We start from the raw sequence: 19267 nt of genomic DNA, 5'->3' as shown, positions 1-19267 counted from the left end.
TTTTATAAACAGATAGCCAGGGGAACACTCCAACCTTCACACATCATTTGCAAACGCAGCATTTGTGTTGAGTGAGTCTGCCAGATCAGAGGCAGTAGGGATGACCAGGGATGTTCTCTGTTGAGTGAGTCTGCCAGATCAGAGGCAGTAGGGATGACCAAGGATGTTCTCTTGATAAGTGTGTGAATTGGACCATTTTACTGTTCTGCTAACCATTCAAAATGTACTTTTGGGTGTCAGGGAAAATGTATGTAGTAAAAAGTACATTATGTTCTTTAGGAATTTAGTGAAGTAAAAATAAAACTTGTCAAAAATCGAAATAGTAAAGTACAGACCCCCAAAAAACTACTTAAGTAGTACTTTAAAGTATTTTTACTTAAGTACTTTTCACCACTGCATAAGACCCACTAATAATTAAATTATTTTATCAAAATAGTTTAATGTGCTTTTTTTTGCAATAATCACTGACTTTCAGGTCTGACTTTCAGGTCTGTTTATAAAAATTCCCTTTTTGGCAAACAAAGCCAAAGCTTGGCTTCCCCTTTTGGCCTTTCGGCCCCAATTTCCCCACAGTATGAAGCCAGCCCTCTCCGCCTGCATGGCGCGGAATACCTTGACAAACTCGTCAAGAATTTCCCCACCTTTGACCCCGTTCCAGGTCAGTCAAACTATACTGAGACGTTCCTAGCTGACACAGAGGAAGCTGATACGTTCCTAGCTGACACAGAGGAAGCTGAGACGTTCCTAGCTGACACAGAGGAAGCTGAGACATTCCTAGCTGACACAGAGGACGCGTTGGATGGCTACCCGAACACTACAGGATCTGACAGGGTTGACCTGTTGAAGCGAAAGTCGAATAGACACGTGACGAGGCTCATTCGTCTACAACAGCAACACGTGCTAAATGACTACGCTAAACTTGCCACAGCTTTGAAAGTAAAATTCAGTGGTTCTGTGACTCGCAAACACGATAGCTCAATGGCTAACACCATCAAACAAGCTCGGAACGAACACCCACAAGCTTACTATCATAGGCTTCGTTCAGCTTACACTGACCTACTCACTGAAACAGGAATGGAAGAGCTGTTACCGTTCAAACAAATGTTTCTGTATCCCACCTTCATTACCTACTTGGGCCCTACAGCCCACATTGGCTTGCCTATCTTACAACTCAGAGAGCTTGCAAGCACAGCTTTTGAGGCATCAAAAGTTCACAACGCTAAGAGCCCTGACCCCTCGGTTTTGAAGTTTGACCAGGAGCACTCACTCCAGTTAGAGGGTGCATTTACAAGTATTGGAGTGTTGAAAGATGACGCACAACAATGGTTTCTACCACCAATAACCTCTGCGGTCGAAATAACTGTAAAGTACGTCGCCATCAAAACGACTACCGCTACAATCGACCTGTTCACTACGTTCCTGCACCCAACCCACAAAAAAAACATTAACAAAGTCCTACATGTCTCCCAAAACATTTAGTCAGGATTAGATCTTGATTAGAAAAAGCATATTATTATGTCTTTATTTTAGTTTGGTCAGAGCGTGAGTTGGGTTGGGCATTCTGTTGTTTTTCTATGTTTTGTTCTGTAGTTCTATTTCTATGTGTTTGTGTCCGATAGAGGAAAGTCGTTACAACAATGTTCTAAGATACATCTAAGATATTACTGAGGTGTACCACACTGGTCATAGAAGAAGTCCAGTGGACTTCCACCTCAAACAAAAAAAATGTAATTGTTATGCCTTGCCATGTGTAGGTTCAACTACAATACAACAGGTAAAGTGCTCTAATCATGTGTTCCGGTAGGATATTATTTCAGATTAAATTGGTAGGATAACTGGTCCCCTTGAGTACCAGTACCAACGCCAGCAACAGTCAGTCCAGCTACAATCAGTAAGAAGGTTAGAGACCTAACAAATCAAATTAGCCTTGACAAGTAGTTACGTGTCACTCAGAGTGCAACACGGGGAAGGGAATCTCCAGAGCACACTTCCAATGGTTAACTCACATGTCACTAATAAATAGAACCCTCCATTCAGGAGGAAAGTTATCAGAAGTCATGAACCATGATCACACCACGTACGACTGGTCCAATACTTAAAGAGTACTTCCGTCGTGAGGTCAGCTCCTCCGTGGATAACATAGCTATGAAATAGACTTCATACCTATCGCCACTACAATAGTGGAAGACACGGTGAGTTGTAGTAAAACCACTACAGACTCCTTCGGCACCAATTCTGACTGACCTCCAGGCATTGACCTGGAAAATACCTGACTACGTCAGACTCATTCTGAGCAAGTTGTAATCTGCCAGGATACTTGGTTTTCTACCCTTGACATGCACGCGTGTAAGCATAAACGCACATGCACAACGGAACATCCAATTAGGATTTATGCTAGTATCACTTAAGGGTCCGAGCAAAATACCAGCCTTAGTAAAGTTGAACATTTATTTTGAGGCCTTTAACTCTACAGCTACAGCACTCACCAGTTTTCTTCTCAGAAGTCCATAGGTCATCCCTGTAGACTGCCCAAGACTAGTGCCTTACAGCTGTAGACTTATCATATAGTTATCAACTTAGGATAGTGCCTAAGCAACACACCAAGTAGGAAAACCCTAGACATGACATTAGAGACAAAGCCATGATAGTCATTTTGCCAGGACATTGGACGTATATAGAATACAGTCCAATTAGATGATTTTGGTGTGAAAACTATATTTGTATATCTTTTGTTTATGCTTTCTTTCCTTTTCAGTTCAGTTCCTTTGTCACTTAGGAAGTGATAGAGCCATAAACAAAGTCCCCATACAACCATCACTTGGTGCCACAATGCCGCTCATTGGAGAATTAATGTAATGATATATATTTTGTGAGTGTGTGAGCATTGTTAACATCTGCCTAAGTTACTGCCCAGATCTTCCAGTCTGGACGACCAGACGACGGGTCCGGAACGGCGATCCCAAATCCGGACACCCACTGCCCATCCTTGTGGTGGCCTGTCCCGCTGTCAGAGAGCCCACCAAGGTAAACCACCAGAGGGGGGTGGACCGCAACAGCGATCACCAACCGGACATCAACTGCCCATCCTTGTGGTGGACTGTTCGGCTTTCAGAGAGCCTATCAAGTTCAATCACCAGAGGGGGACTGCAACGATGATCTACAAACAGGACATTGCGTGGTCATTATTTTTTATGTTGATTTGTAACTTGCAGGATAATCACAAGATCCAAACCACCCGGGGAGAATGTCAAGACGTGGCCCTTTTTGCGTATAGCTAGTGGCTTCCCCCTCTCTCTCTCTCCTACACCTAGGTTCTGTTATCTCAGGTCGTAAATTCCTGGCGGAGACTCTCTCTCCCCCTGGCCATGCAGAGAGAGAGAGACACAGAGAGAACAAAGGATTTCACGTGGCGAACTCCTAAATCCCCAAAATTGAAATTTGAAACAAAATGTCTACTTGTATGAATGGTCCGTGGACATTTAAGGGACGGGTATGACGAGTGTGTTTCATTTGGTGACCTCAAAGAGGACAGGAAACACACATAGCTATATATCTGAATGTGTACGTTTCTCAATTATGAGGTTTGCATCTAATTCTTGTATAAAATGAATGAGATGAAACTATTTGTGAAATGATGTAATGTGAAGTTAAACCTTTAATGTGAGAGAAGTGTATTCCCTTTAAAGTTTAACTAAGTCATTGGCCTGCCCCCGTGAGCACAGACATGATCTGGCATCAGAGAACCACCTCTTCTATTGTAACGAATAAACCCCACTCCTGAGGAAATCCTCTTCAGACTAAGGAAACCCACAGCGTGAGCTGTGATTGCGAATAGTTACTGAATTCCTAACCAAAGACACGACACCAACCTTATTTCTCAGAATAAGAACGAGTTGCCAATTCCTTATAAAATTGTTTTATGCTGATTGCACATTTATAAAACACAGACTAAACAGCTAGTATAACAATCTTTATTTAACTAAAATGCTTCTAGTGATACGTGGAACAATAATGCACGCGAGACAAACTGAGCATTCATTTTCCAGAATGACGGTTCATTGGTTCATCCATATTAGTAGTGTCTGTTCTGCTCAAAATTTGAAGAGTTTAAACACAAACAGGGAATGAATCGAAAGGTTAACTTCTCCATTACAGGAAAATAATATCTCAATTTGTTACGGGTGTCCATATAAACGATTCTATTGGACCAAAACCTCAAATTCAAATAGCGACTTGAAACCATTTGTCAGAGAGGAAGAAGTGATCTCTCATCTTTGTTGTGAGTGGTAGGGGGGAGGGGCCTGGTGTGAGTGGTAGGGGGAGGGGCTTGGTGTGAGTGGTAGGGGGAGGGGCTTGGTGTGAGTGGTAGGGGGGAGGGGCTTGGTGTGAGTGTTGGGGGAGGGGCTTGGTGTGAGTGGTAGGGGGTGGGGTTTGGTGTGAGTGGTAGGGGGAGGGGCTTGGTGTGTGTGGTAGGGGGAGGGGCTTGCTGTGAGTGGTAGGGGGAGGGGCTTGGTGTGAGTGGTAGGGGGAGGGGCTTGGTGTGAGTGGTAGGGGGAGGGGCTTGGTGTGAGTGGTAGGGGGAGGGGCCTGGTGTGAGTGGTAGGGGGAGGGGCTTGGTGTGAGTGGTAGGGGATGGGCTTGGTGTGAGTGGTAGGGGGAGGGGCTTGGTGTGAGTGGTAGGGGGAGGGGCTTGGTGTGAGTGGTAGGGGGAGGGGCTTGGTGTGAGTGGTAGGGGGAGGGGCTTGGGAGAAAGAGGCGGAGCTATAGGGGTTTCACTCTCACCAAAATCTGTCCAAAATAAGCCCAATGCATTTCTATGCACTTAATTTGAAACTAAGTTTGTCGCCTGCCTTACCGCCTTTGGGACAATGAGTCCTGTTGTTCGGCCAGAGTCATGAGCATCTTGTCATTATATACAGATCTCTGGTGTAAATGGGAAGGTGCACAGCACAGAAGGAGAGAAGGAGACGAGACCAAAACGACAACATGACAACAAGCGGACATTAACGCTCATACAGCCATTTTGCAAAAAAAATGTATTTGAATTAATCGAATTAATTCAAAGTATCGCCCAGCCCTAGTGTGTGTGTGTGTGTGTGTGTGTGTGTTTGTGTGTGTGTGTGTGTGTGTTTGTGTTTGTGCGTGTGTGTGTTTGTGTGTGTGTGTGTGTTTGTGTTTGTGCGTGTGTGTGTGTGTTTGTGTGTGTGTGTGTGTGTGTGTTTGTGTGTGTGTGTGTGTGTGTTTGTGTTTGTGTGTGTGTGTGTTTGTGTGTGTGTGTGTGTGTGTGTGTTTGTGTTTGTGTGTGTGTGTGTTTGTGTGTGTGTGTGTGTGCGAGCGCATGTATTTCCTTGTACACACACTTCTCTGCTGTCTGTATGCGTTCAACAGCGGGAGATCTGTCTTACAACAGCGTCCCTCAATAGTATCATGATGACACGCTGTCAAACAGCATTCGTATGAGTCAGATATCTTATCTTAGAGCTGATATTACTATGCAGAAAGCAGTGTTGATTTGAAGTTCATTTTCTGCGTCTCTCTCTGCTGCAGCTCTGGATGTTAATCATTGTGACCTGCTAGATAGTGGGAGGTGGAGCAAACCACTCGTCTCATTACAACTGTTCATTTCCTCCTCCCTGCCGCGCTGTCTGTCAAACGAAACAATGGACACTAACCGTGTCTGAAATCACACCCTGTTCACTTTACAGTGCACTAGTTTTGACCTTGGGTTCTTAGGGAATAGAGTGCTATTTGAGACAGAGGGCACTAATTTCCTCGTTGTTCTTCAACACCACGGGTCATAACCAGGAAAATGGTCAATGATCACCGGCGGGAGGGTGGCAAAGCTTTGAGACTATGGTTAAAAGCAGTGCACTATTATCAGAATACGGTTCTATTTGATAAGCACACAAAGACTTTTCCTGTTCATGTTTTTGCATTTAAAAAAATTAATAATTGTGGGGGGGGGGTAGATCGGTTTTAATATTGCAGACAGAGATTAGATTCCATTAATATTGCAGACAGACTGTAGATTCCTTTAATATTGAAGACAGACTGCAGATTCCATTAATATTGCAGACAGACTGTAGATTCCATTAATATTGCAGACAGACTGTAGATTCCTTTAATATTGAAGACAGACTGCAGATTCCATTAATATTGCAGACAGACTGTAGATTCCATTAATATTGCAGACAGACTGCAGATTCCTTTAATATTGCAGACAGACTGTAGATTCCATTAATATTGCAGACAGACTGTAGATTCCATTAATATTGAAGACAGACTGTAGATTCCTTTAATATTGCAGACAGACTGTAGATTCCTTTAATATTGCAGACAGACTGCAGATTCCATTAATATTGCAGACAGACTGTAGATTCCATTAATATTGAAGACAGACTGTAGATTCCATTAATATTGCAGACAGACTGCAGGTTCCATTAATATTGCAGACAGACTGCAGATTCCATTAATATTGCAGACAGACTGTAGATTCCATTAATATTGCAGACAGACTGTAGATTCCATTAATATTGCAGACAGACTGCAGGTTCCTTTAATATTGCAGACAGACTGTAGATTCCATTAATATTGCAGACAGACTGCAGATTCCTTTAATATTGAAGACAGACTGTAGATTCCTTTAATATTGCAGACAGACTGTAGATTCCTTTAATATTGCAGACAGACTGTAGATTCCATTAATATTGCAGACAGACTGTAGATTCCATTAATATTGCAGACAGACTGTAGATTCCATTAATATTGCAGACAGACTGTAGATTGTATTAATTTATTTGTTTGCATTTCTAATCCCCCTTATTTGTATTTTATTTATTTTTACTCTGATGGTAATAAACTAACAGACAACAATACTTTTATTTCTACTTACAGCTAGTCTCACTTCTACGGTACCTGTAGTTAAATAATTATATATTTATATTTCTAATTTCCTCTTTCTTTAAGTGCTGGATATTCACCCACAGCAACCAATCCACCATTCATTCTGATCTTAACTTCAACCCTCCGATGTCCACAGACTAACACATCTTTCCCATTAAAATGCCATTTTGCTACTTCCTTTATGTGATACATCCCTCCATTTTACTGTGAAGTCTTACGAGGATCCTGAACCTCCCTATGTGTAACATTTCTACCGATGCTGCCCTAAAAATCAATACATTACCCAGGAGTATAATGATATTTCCAATTGACTGACAAGGTTTTTCAGATCCCCTAACAATACAGTTTGCAGGTCCATCTGAACCCTGATTCTATGACATAACAACCATTCCTGGACCCGACTCCAAAAGAAGAAAGCCCCGGATGGACAGTATTAGAAAATGTGTCCTGTTAATTCTGTTTCCTCATGGCAGAGTTTGAATAAGGTTGACAATTCAATGCCCATATAGAGCGCCTTCGGAAAGTATTCAGACACCATTCATTTTTTTTCGTATTTTGTTACGTTACAGCCTTATTGCTTAAATTGCTTAAATTGTTTTTAATTCCTCATCAATCTACACACAGTACCCCATAATGACAAAGCAAAAACAGGTATTTAGAAATGTTTCCTAATTTATTAAATCTCTAAAAACTGAAATAAAACATTTACATAAGTATTCAGACCCTTTACTCAGTACTTTGTTGAAGCACTTTTTGGCAGCGATTACAGCCTCGAGTCTTCTTAGGTATGACGCTACAAGCTTGGCACACCTGTGTTTGGGAGGTTTCTCCCATTCTTCTCTGCAGATTCTCTCACGCTCTGTCAGGTTGGATGGGGAGTGTCGCTCCACAGCTATTTTCAGGTCTCTCCAGAGATGTTCGATCGGGTTTAAGTCCGGGTTCAGGGTGAGCCACTTAAGGACATTCAGAGACTTGTCCCGAAGCCACTCCTGCATTGTCTTGGCTGTGTGCTTAGGTGTGATGTCCTGTTGGAAGGTGAACCTTCGCCCCAGTCTGAGGTCCTGAGCGCTCTGGAGCAGGTTTTCATCAAGGATCTCTCTGTACTTTGCTCCGTTCATCTTTGCCTCTATCCTGACTAGTCTTCCAGTCCTTGCCACTGAAAAACATCCCCACAGAATGATGCTGCCACCACCATGCTTCAAAGTAGGGATGGTGCCAGATTTCCTCCAGACATGACACTTGGCATTCAGGCCAAAATGTTCAATCTTGGTTTCATCAGACCATGCAATCTTATTTCTCATGGTCTGAGAGCCTTTAGGTGCCTTTTGGCAAACTCCAAGTGGGCTGTCATGTGCTTTTTACTGAGGAGTGGCTTCCGTCTAGCCACTCTACCATAAAGGCCTGATTGGTGGAGTGCTGCAGAGATGGTTGTCCTTCTGGAAGGTTCTCCCAAATCCAAAGAGGAACTCTAGAGCTCTGTCAGAGTGACCATCGGGTTATTGGTCACCTCCCTGACCAAGGACCTTCTCCCCTCATTTCTCAGTCTGGCTGGGCATCCAGCTCTAGGAAGAGGCTTGTTGGTTCCAAACTTCTACCATTTAAGAATGATGGAGGCTACTGTGTTCTTGGGGATCTTCAATGCTTCAGAAAGTTGTGGGTACCCTTCCCCAGATCTGTGCCTCGACGCAATCCTGTCTCAGAGCTCTACGGACAATTCCTTCGACCTCATGGCTTGGTTTTAGTTCTGACATGCACTGTCAACTGCTGGAACTTATATAGGCAGATGTGTGCCTTTCCAAATCATGCCCAATGAATTGAATTTACCACAGGTGTTAAACAGCTCAAGGACGCACCTGAGCTCAATTTCGAGCCTCGTAGCAAAGGGTCTGAATACTAGGTTATTTTTTTTTTATAAAAAAATTTGCAAACATTTCTAAAAACCTGTTTTCGCTTTGTCATTATGGGGTATTGTGTGTAGATTGAGGAGAAATATTTTAATTCATCAATTTTAGAATAAGGCTGTAACGTAACAAAATGTGGAAAAAGTCAAGGGGTCTGAATACTTTCCCAAGGCACTGTATTGAGCATTATTTTTGTAGCAAGAATTTTACATAATAGCATAAATTGAAACAAACAAATTGATGTGTCAATTCTTGTTTTATATGTCAGTTCATAGAACCTGTGCCAAGGCATTTGGACATTAAAAAAAACCTGTTCCCAACTGACTTGAATTTTATATGGTATTGCTGTCAAACCGTTTTAAGGGAAACTGATAAATTTTTCGATTTATAGTAATAATTTTAAGCCATGTATGATTTTTAATGGGTGGCAGACAAACTTCATTCTTAAATGTATTGTTTATTAAGCAATTGTCTCTTCCAATTTTGTGGCAGTTTGTATGGAACATACACCTCCATACAATGCTGTTAGTTGCTTGTGTGACATCATTTTACCACCCTTGTTTACAATGTCCTTCATAAATATCGTATCCTTGTGTTGCGAAAGGTTTTTTCTTCTTTAGTTAAGCCATTTGCTGTAATATTAGATTTGCCTTTTATGGAGGATGAAATTGAAATTGTAACCAAATCTGTATGACTTCATTTAAAAAGGAGGATACTTGTCAATAAATAATAAATCAGTCCACCGAAAATGTAAAGTTTTCATCTTCAAAAAGGCAAAGAGTCTAAACATAGGATGGGCTTTTCTTAGTAGTTTGCTTAAAAAAACAAAAACAGTTTGGATTCAGATAACATTTTGATACAATGGAGGCTTAAAGAGAGAGGTTTAAATGCCTAAATATTTAATAGTTCTAACCCTCCAAACTTATCAAATCAAATCATGCTGTATTTATAGAGCACATTTCAGACAAGGAAATGCAACACAGCGTGCTTCACAGGAAAAAATGAATAAAAACAATGAAAATAAGAGGATGAAAAACCAAAGAATAACAATAAAACTAAACGACTAAAAACCACCCTGAGGAAAAGCAGAGCTAGAAAGGTGTGTTTTAAGATCTCTTTAAAAAAAATGGCCACCACTTCGGCCCCCCCCTCAGGTCCTCTGGCAGGCTATTCCAGAGGCAGGGCGCATAGGAACTAAAGGCTGCCTCTCCATGCCTCTTGGTACCCCTCAGGTTCTCTGGCAGGCTATACCAGAGGCAGGGCGCATAGGAACTAAAGGCTGCCTCTCCATGCCTCTTGGTCCTAGGCTTTGGGATAGTTAAAAGGCCAGAGGACCTGAGGGACCTACTGGGTACAGAGCTTAAAACTTCTTGCCACTATAGGGGGTGCTGTTTCGCATTAGCATAATTTGCTCTACAGATTAAACTGCCTAGTACTCAATTCTTGCTCGTACAATATGCATATTATTGTTATTATTGGATAGAAAACACTCTCTAGTTTCTATAGCCGTTTGAATTATGTCTCTGAGTGAAACAGAACTCATTCTACAGCACTTTTCCTCCCAGTGAGTGAGATTTCAGAAATCTTGGCCTCTGGTTCCAGGTCAGTTTTAAAGTCCCTGTAAATCCTATGAGGATACAAACACTGCCCACGCCTTCCTCTAGATGTCAGTAAGTGGTGACAATTTGAATGGAGTCGATTGCGCAATCAGGGCCTGTATAAAACGCCAAAGACCGGATGTACCGTTCTTTTGCTCCCTGCGCCTGACGCACGATGGACGTCGGACCTGCTCTCTTTCCAAGCTGTTGTTTAGCCAGTATATATCGCCGGTCATGTTTTTACTCGTTATAGGTGTTAAAAACATCATAAGGTAGTTAATTTAAACCGTTTTATAGCAATTTATATCCGTTTAGTGCGATTTTGAGGCATTTCTATGTGATGCACTTTGAAGCGCCGGGCACGTTTCGGGGTCCCGGTCGAACGTTAGTGGGCATTTCGACGGATAAGAGGACATCTTTCGACCAAAAGAAGATTAGACCCAAGAAAGGATACATTGCCCAAGATTCTGATGGAAGATCACCTCATAGTAAGAAATATTTAAGATGATAAATCGTTGTTCTGTCGAAAAATGTTAAACGCATATTCCGCCATTTTGTTTGGTATAGCTTCGCTTGGCGAACCCTGTATTGCACAGTAAGGATAATTTTAGAAATGTAATTCAGCGATTGCATTAAGAACTAATTTGTCTTTCGATAGCTGTCCAACTTATATTTTTTTAGTCAAGTTTATGAATAGTTATCCATGAGACAAGATCACTGTGAAAGATGGCGCCCGACATTTTCAGGCTAGTTTTGCTAGTATTGTCATTGTATAACCACGTTTTTTTGTGGCTAAATATGCACATTTTCGAACAAACTCTATATGTATGTTGTAATATGATGTTACAGGAGTGTCATCGGAAGAATTCTGAGAAGGTTAGTGAAAAAATTAATATATTTTGGCGATGATAACGATATCGCTCTCTTTGGCTTGAATCAATGCTCGGGTAACGTTTGCATATGTGGTATGCTAATATAACGATTTATTGTGTTTTCGCTGTAAAACACTTAGAAAATCTGAAATATTGTCTGAATTCACAAGATCTGTGTCTTTCCATTGCTGTGAGCTGTGTATTTTTAAGAAATGTTTTATGATTAGTAATTAGGTAATACACGTTGCTCTCTGTATTTATTCTAGTCGAGTTGTGATGGTGGGTGCAATTGTAAACTATGATTTATACCTGAAATATGCACATTTTTCTAACAAAACCTATCCTATACAATAAATATGTTATCAGACTGTCATCTGATGAGGTTTTTTCTTGGTTAGTGGCTATCAATATCTTTATTTGGCCGAATTGGTGATAGCACCTGATGGAGTAAGAAACTGATGGAGTTAGAAAAGTGGTGTCTTTTGCTAACGGGGTTAGCTAATAGATTTACATATTTTGTCTTCCCTGTAAAACATTTTAAAAATCTGAAATGGTGGCTTTATTCACAAGATCTGTATCTTTCATTTGGTGTCTTGGACTTGTGATTTAATGATATTTAGATGCTACTATTTAATTGTGACGCTATGCTAGCGATGCTAATCAGTGTGGGGGGGGTGGGGGGTGATCCCGGATCCGGGGTTGAGGTTCGGTAAAAGTTAAAAGCATGTCTGAAATGTATTTTGGTGCATAATCGTGGATTGATTTAAAAACCAACAGAAGAATCTTAAAATGTATTCTAAAACTCACAGGCACCCAGTGTAGAAATCTTCAAACGGATGTAATGTGAGCTCTCTGTCTGGTCTTGGTCAGTACCCGTGCTGCACCATTCTGTATGTTTTGCAGTTGACCAATGGCTTTCTTGGGTAGACCAGACAGGAGAGCATTACAGTAGTCAATCCTGCTTGTAATAAAAGCCTGGATGAGTTTCTCTGTATCAGCCTGAGAGAGAAACGGTCTCATCTTGGATATGGTCGTCAGGTGGTAAAAAGCTATTTTTGGTCACATTACTAATGTATGATTCAAAATTTAGTTCAGAACCTAAAATAGCTCCTACACCAATTTAGAACTGGACCTTAGAGGCCAACCCACCTCTCCAGTCTGTCCAGAAGGACGTCATGGTCAACAGTGTCAAATGCAGCACTTAAATCCAAGAGTACAAGGACAGAGAGTCGATTGGCATCTGTGTTATAGCTCTAAGATCATTTACCACTTTAACAAAGGCTGTCTCTGTGCTGTGGTGGGCCTTATAAAACAGAATGCAATTTTCCTAAAATACAGTAGGCACTTATGCAATTATTTAGCTGTTTGAAAACCACTTCTCCAGAATTTTGCTTAAGAATGTATTGTTGGATATTCGCTGAAAATTGCTAAGAGCTGAAGAATCTATATTACTTTTCTTCAGAAGGGGTTTCACCATAGTAGTCTTTAGTGCAGTGGGCAAAGTGCCTGTGAACAGGGAGAGATTAACAATAGCTTGCACTTCTTCAGATATGCAATTAAAAACAGTTTTGAAGAAGGCGGTGGGGATAGGATCGAGAAGACAGGTAGAAGGCTTAAGTTGTGATGTCACTTTCCTGAGCCTGTCTGTGTCAACCTGGGAACATAAATCCATAGAGCCTTTGTGTGGTCGGCCAGGGCACATATCATCAGACTTCTCATCAGATCTTGCTTGACTGATACCCAAACCCTAAGGTTTGTTATATTATCTCTGAAATAGGCCGCGAACTCATCACATTTAGATGTGGAGGAAAGTTCACATAGGTTTGCCGGGGAAGGATTTATCAGGTCATCAATGGTTGAGAAGAGCTCTGGAATCTTTCTGATTATTTGTGATCAAGTTAGTAAAATGAGTCCATCTGGCATCTCTAATGGCCTTGTTATATATGATGCTCTCTCATTTCTAATGGCCTTGTTATATATGATGCTCTCTCATTTCTAATGGCCTTGTTATATATGATGCTCTCTCATTTCTAATGGCCTTGTTATATATGATGCTCTCTCATTTCTAATGGCCTTGTTATATATGATGCTCTCTCATTTCTAATGGCCTTGTTATATATGATGCTCTCTCATTTCTAATGGCCTTGTTATATATGATGCTCTCTCATTTCTAATGGCCTTGTTATATATGATGCTCTCTCATTTCTAATGGCCTTGTTATATATGATGCTCTCTCATTTCTAATGGCCTTGTTATATATGATGCTCTCTCATTTCTAATGGCCTTGTTATATATGATGCTCTCTCATTTCTAATGGCCTTGTTATATATGATGCTCTCTCATTTCTAATGGCCTTGTTATATATGATGCTCTCTCATTTATAATGGCCTTGTTATATGTGATGCTCTCTCATTTCTAATGACCTTGTTATATATGATGCTCTCTCATTTCTAATGGCCTTGTTATATATGATGCTCTCTCATTTCTAATGGCCTTGTTATATATGATGCTCTCTCATTTCTAATGGCCTTGTTATATATGATGCTCTCTCATTTCTAATGGCCTTGTTATATGTGATGCTCTCTCATTTCTAATGGCCTTGTTATATATGATGCTCTCTCATTTCTAATGGCCTTGTTATATATGCCAAGTTGCTCTCTCAGTATATCATAATGGAGCTGCAACTTTGACTTTCTCCACTTCCGATCTGCCTTTCTGCAATTTCGCTTTAATTGATTGGTTTCCTAATCCATGGGGGTCTCCGTTTGGATGTTTATTATATAAATATGTTAGCTTAACTTTGATCTGGTTTGCCATTCCAAATAATGTGAAATATTTTTTTCTCTCACATGACTTTAAAAAGAAGTCGGTAGAGCCATGAATACATACGTAAACTGCTATATCACTAAGGAACTGATCAGGGTAATCTTCCCGTAAACTGCTATATCACTAGAGAACTGATCAGGGTAATCTTCCCGTAAACTGCTATATCACTAAGGAACTGATCAGGGTAATCTTCCCGTAAACTGCTATATCACTAAGGAACTGATCAGGGTAATCTTCCCGTAAACTGCTATATCACTAAGGAACTGATCAGGGTAATCTTCCCGTAAACTGCTATATCACTAAGGAACTGATCAGGGTAATCTTCCCGTAAACTGCTATATCACTAAGGAACTAATCAGGGTAATCTTCCCGTAAACTGCTATATCACTAGAGAACTGATCAGGGTAATCTTCCCGTAAACTGCTATATCACTAGAGAACTGATCAGGGTAATCTTCCCGTAAACTGCTATATCACTAGAGAACTGATCAGGGTAATCTTCCCGTAAACTGCTATATCACTAGGGAACTGATCAGGGTAATCTTCCCGTAAACTGCTATATCACTAGAGAACTGATCAGGGTAATCTTCCCGTAAACTGCTATATCACTAGGGAACTGATCAGGGTAATCTTCCCGTAAACTGCTATATCACTAGGGAACTGATCAGGGTAATCTTCCCGTAAACTGCTATATCACTAGAGAACTGATCAGGGTAATCTTCCCGTAAACTGCTATATCACTAGGGAACTGATCAGGGTAATCTTCCCGTAAACTGCTATATCACTAGGGAACTGATCAGGGTAATCTTCCCGTAAACTGCTATATCACTAGGGAACTGATCAGGGTAATCTTCCCGTAAACTGCTATATCACTAGAGAACTGATCAGGGTAATCTTCCCGTAAACTGCTATATCACTAGGGAACTGATCAGGGTAATCTTCCCGTAAACTGCTATATCACTAGGGAACTGATCAGGGTAATCTTCCCGTAAACTGCTATATCACTAGAGAACTGATCAGGGTAATCTTCCCGTAAACTGCTATATCACTAGGGAACTGATCAGGGTAATCTTCCCGTAAACTGCTATATCACTAGGGAACTGATCAGGGTAATCTTCCCGTAAACTGCTATATCACTAGGGAACTGATCAGGGTAATCTTCCCGTAAACTGCTATATCACTAGGGAACTGATCAGGGTAATCTTCCCGTAAACTGCTATATCACTAGAGAACTGATCAGGGTAATCTTCCCGTAAACTGCTATATCACTAGGGAACTGATCAGGGTAATCTTCCCGTAAACGGATATGATTTACCCTCTCCACTGTTTCAAGAATCAATATATTTTGCTACGTTAAATAGCTGCAAGGTCACTCAATTTTTCCGGGATATGTAAACCAAGCACATCGACTTCACCATCCGCCCACTTAATCAGGAAACCAAATGGAAAATTTAAGTTTGTATATTTTAGAGACATAACCCGTAATATAGTCCACTTATCATAGTTGGGTTTTAGTCCAGAGAAAGTGTATTATATTGTTGCTGCTCAGCTCAGTGGCAAGGAATGAATCTGGCAACCCAGTGTGTGTGTGTGTGTGTGTGTGTGTGTGTGTGTGTGTGTGTGTGTGTGTGTGTGTGTGTGTGTGTGTGTGTGTGTGTGTGTGTGTGTATGTGTGTGTGTGTGTGTGTGTGTGTGTGTGTGTGTGTGTGTGTGTGTGTGTGTGTGTGTGTGTGTGTGTGTGTGTGTGTGTGTGTGTGTCACAGTATTAGTCAAATTGCATAATACCATATATCCAGGAGTACATTGTCATGGAGTGGATTAATATAATGTTTTTATTTTATTAATTTGTCCCCTCACCATCCATGTTCTGTTGTAATAGAGAAAGAAACAGAGATGTATCTGGTAACATTTTTATTTACAAAAGGCCACAATACAATCGGTGAACTTTCCAAAATATTACCAGCCAAATACTACCTCTCTCTTTAAGCATTGCACGAACACGATGACATGATGACGTGTTACGTGTTATGGCTTTACATCCCCTGCTATATTGTGGATGGAAAGTTACCTGTCTAACAGAACACATAAGGTGTTATTTAATGGAAGCCTCTCCAACATTATCCAGGTTGAGTCAGGCATTCCCCAGGGCAGCTGTCTAGGCCCCTTACTGTTTTCAATCTATACTAATTACATGCCACTGGCTCTGAGTAAAGCCTGTGTATATATGTATGCTGATGACTCAACACTATACACATTAGCTACCACAGAAAGTGAAATCACTGCAACACTTAACAAAGAGCTGCAGTCAGTAGGAGGTAATACATTATTCCAAAATATTCAAAAACGAAAAGCATTGTATTTGGGACAAATCATTCACTAAACCCTAAACCTTAAATACATCTTGTTTTGAATAATGTGGACATTGAGCAAGTTGAGGAGAATAAACTGCTTGGAGTAACCCTGGATTGTAAACTGTCATGGTCAAAACATATTGATGCACCAGTAGCTAAAATGGGTAAAGGAATGTTCATAATAAAGCACTGGTCTGCCTTCTTAACAATGCGACCAACAAGGCATGTCCTACAGGCCCTAGTTTTGTTGCACCTGGACCACTGTCCAGTCATGTGGTCAAGTTCTACAAAGAGGGACTTAGGAAAATTACAATTGGCCCTTAAATGTACATGGAGAGCTAACATTAATAATATGCATGTCAATCTCTCCTGGCTAAAGTTGAGGAGAGATTAAAACCTCTACGGGATCGGTGTCCCCTCTGCGGGACGGTTGAGCTAATGTAGGCTAATGTGATTAGCATGAGGTTGTAAGTAACAAAAAAAATTCCCAGGACATAGAAGTATCTGATACGGGCAGAAAGCGTAAATTATTGTTAATCTAACTGCACTGTCCAATTGACAGTAACTATTACAGTGAAATAATACAATGCTATTGTTTGATGAGAGTGCACAAATATGCACTTGAAAATGAATTAACTTCTCTAGGGTAGGGGGCAGCATTGGGAATTTTGATTGAAGTGTACCTATGATAAAAATTACAGACCTCTACATGCTTTGTAAGTAGGAAAACCTGCAAAATCGGCAGTGTTTCAAATACTTGTTCTCCCCACTGTATGTGTTAGAGTAGTGGCCTGAAGGAACATGTTGTGAAATCTGTAATGTAATGTTTTTAATTGTATATTATCTGCATTAATGTTGCATTAATGTTGCTGGTCCCCAGGAAGAGCAGCCGCTGCCTTGGCAGGAACCAATGGCAGGAACCAATGGGGATCCATAATAAACCCCAGGAAGAGCAGCCGCTGCCTTGGCAAGAACCAATACGGATCCATAATACACCCCAGGAACAGGTGCCTTGGCAGGAACTAATGGGGATCCATAATAAACCCCAGGAAGAGCAGCCGCTGCCTTGGCAGGAACTAATGGGGATCCATAATACATACATATGCATGAGTTAGTGTAGTGAAGTGTTAGTGTAGTGTATTGTTAGTGTTAGTGTTAGTGTAGTGTAGTGTAGTGTTAGTGTAGTGTAGTGTAGTGTTAGTGTAGTGTTAGTGTAGTGTAGTGTTAGTGTAGTGTTAGTGTAGTGTTAGTGTAGTGTAGTGTAGTGTAGTGTTACTGTAGTGTAGTGTTACTGTAGTGTAGTGTTAGTGTAGTGTAGTGTTAGTGTAGTGTAGTGTTAGTGTTAGTGTAGTGTAGTGTAGTGTAGTGTAGTGTAGTGTAGTGTAGTGTAGTGTAGTGTTAGTGTAGTGTAGTGTTAGTGTAGTGTTAGTGTTGTGTAGTGTTAGTGTAGTGTAGTGTAGTGTTAGTGTTAGTGTTAGTGTTAGTGTTAGTGTTAGTGTTAGTGTTAGTGTTAGTGTAGTGTTAGTGTTAGTGTTAGTGTTAGTGTAGTGTAGTGTTAGTGTTAGTGTTAGTGTTAGTGTTAGTGTAGTGTTAGTGTAGTGTAGTGTAGTGTAGTGTTAGTGTTAGTGTTAGTGTAGTGTAGTGTTAGTGTTAGTGTTAGTGTTAGTGTTAGTGTAGTGTTAGTGTTAGTGTTAGTGTTAGTGTAGTGTAGTGTAGTTAGTGTAGTGTTGTGAAGAATTGTGAAGAAGTACAAAGCAGTGGAGGCTGCTGAAGGGGAGGACAACTCATAATAATGTCTGTAACGGAGCAAACATAGCACATATTAACACACATATATAGCACATAGCACATATTAACACACATATATAGCACATATTAACACACATATATAGCACATAGCACATATTAACACACATATATAGCACATATTAACACACATATATAGCACATAGCACATATTAACACACATATATAGCACATATTAACACACATATATAGCACATAGCACATATTAACACACATATATAGCACATATTAACACACATATATAGCACATAGCACATATTAACACACATATATAGCACACATTAACACACATATATAGCACATAGCACATATTAACCACGTGTTTGATACCATTCCGCCAATTCCACTCCAGCCATTACAATGAATGTCACGCCCTGACCTTAGAGAGCCGTTTTATTTCTCTATTTGGTTAGGTCCGGGTGTGATTTGGGGTGGACGTTCTATGTTGTCTATTTCTTTGTTTTTGGCCGAGTATGATTCCCAATCAGAGGCAGCTGTCTATCGTTGTCTCTGATTGGGGATCATACTTAGGCAGCCCTTTTTCCCACTTTTTGTGTTGCAGGTTATCTTCTTGAGCCTATGGGGGGTGCTATTTCGATCTTGGAAAAATTGGTCCCCAAGTTAAACTGCCTCGTACTCAATTCTTGCTCGTACAATATGCATATTATTATTACTATTGGATAGAAAACACTCTCTAGTTTCTAAAACCGTTTGAATTATGTCTCTGAGTGAAACAGAACTCATTCTGCAACACATTTCCTGCCAGGGAGTGAGATTTCTGAAATCGTGGTCCCTGTTCCCAGGTCAGTTTATAAGTCCCTGTGAACGCTGTGGGGCTACAAACACTGCATACGCCTTCCTCTAGATGTCAGTAAGTGGTGACAATTTGAATGGAGTCGATTGCGCAATCTGGGACCTTATATAAGACCCTGGAGCGGAAGTACCTTCCTTTTCAACCGTGCGCCTGACGCAGAATGGACATCGGACTGGCCTCCTTCCAAGCTTTGGTTT

The 19267-nt window shown here is 40.8% G+C and overlaps 1 protein-coding gene across 1 annotated transcript in view; it reads right to left on the bottom strand.

Annotated features, from left to right (window-relative positions):
* LOC120020184 (metabotropic glutamate receptor 7-like) overlaps nucleotides 1–19267 on the bottom strand; it is a 460663-nt gene that overhangs the window by 327525 nt on the left and 113871 nt on the right. The gene's annotated exons all lie outside the window — the stretch shown is intronic.

This window comes from Salvelinus namaycush, chromosome 2, assembly GCF_016432855.1.
Source record: "Salvelinus namaycush isolate Seneca chromosome 2, SaNama_1.0, whole genome shotgun sequence".
In the NCBI taxonomy this organism is placed as follows: Eukaryota; Metazoa; Chordata; class Actinopteri; order Salmoniformes; family Salmonidae; genus Salvelinus; species Salvelinus namaycush.
This window is presented reverse-complemented; position numbering and strand designations above follow the sequence as displayed.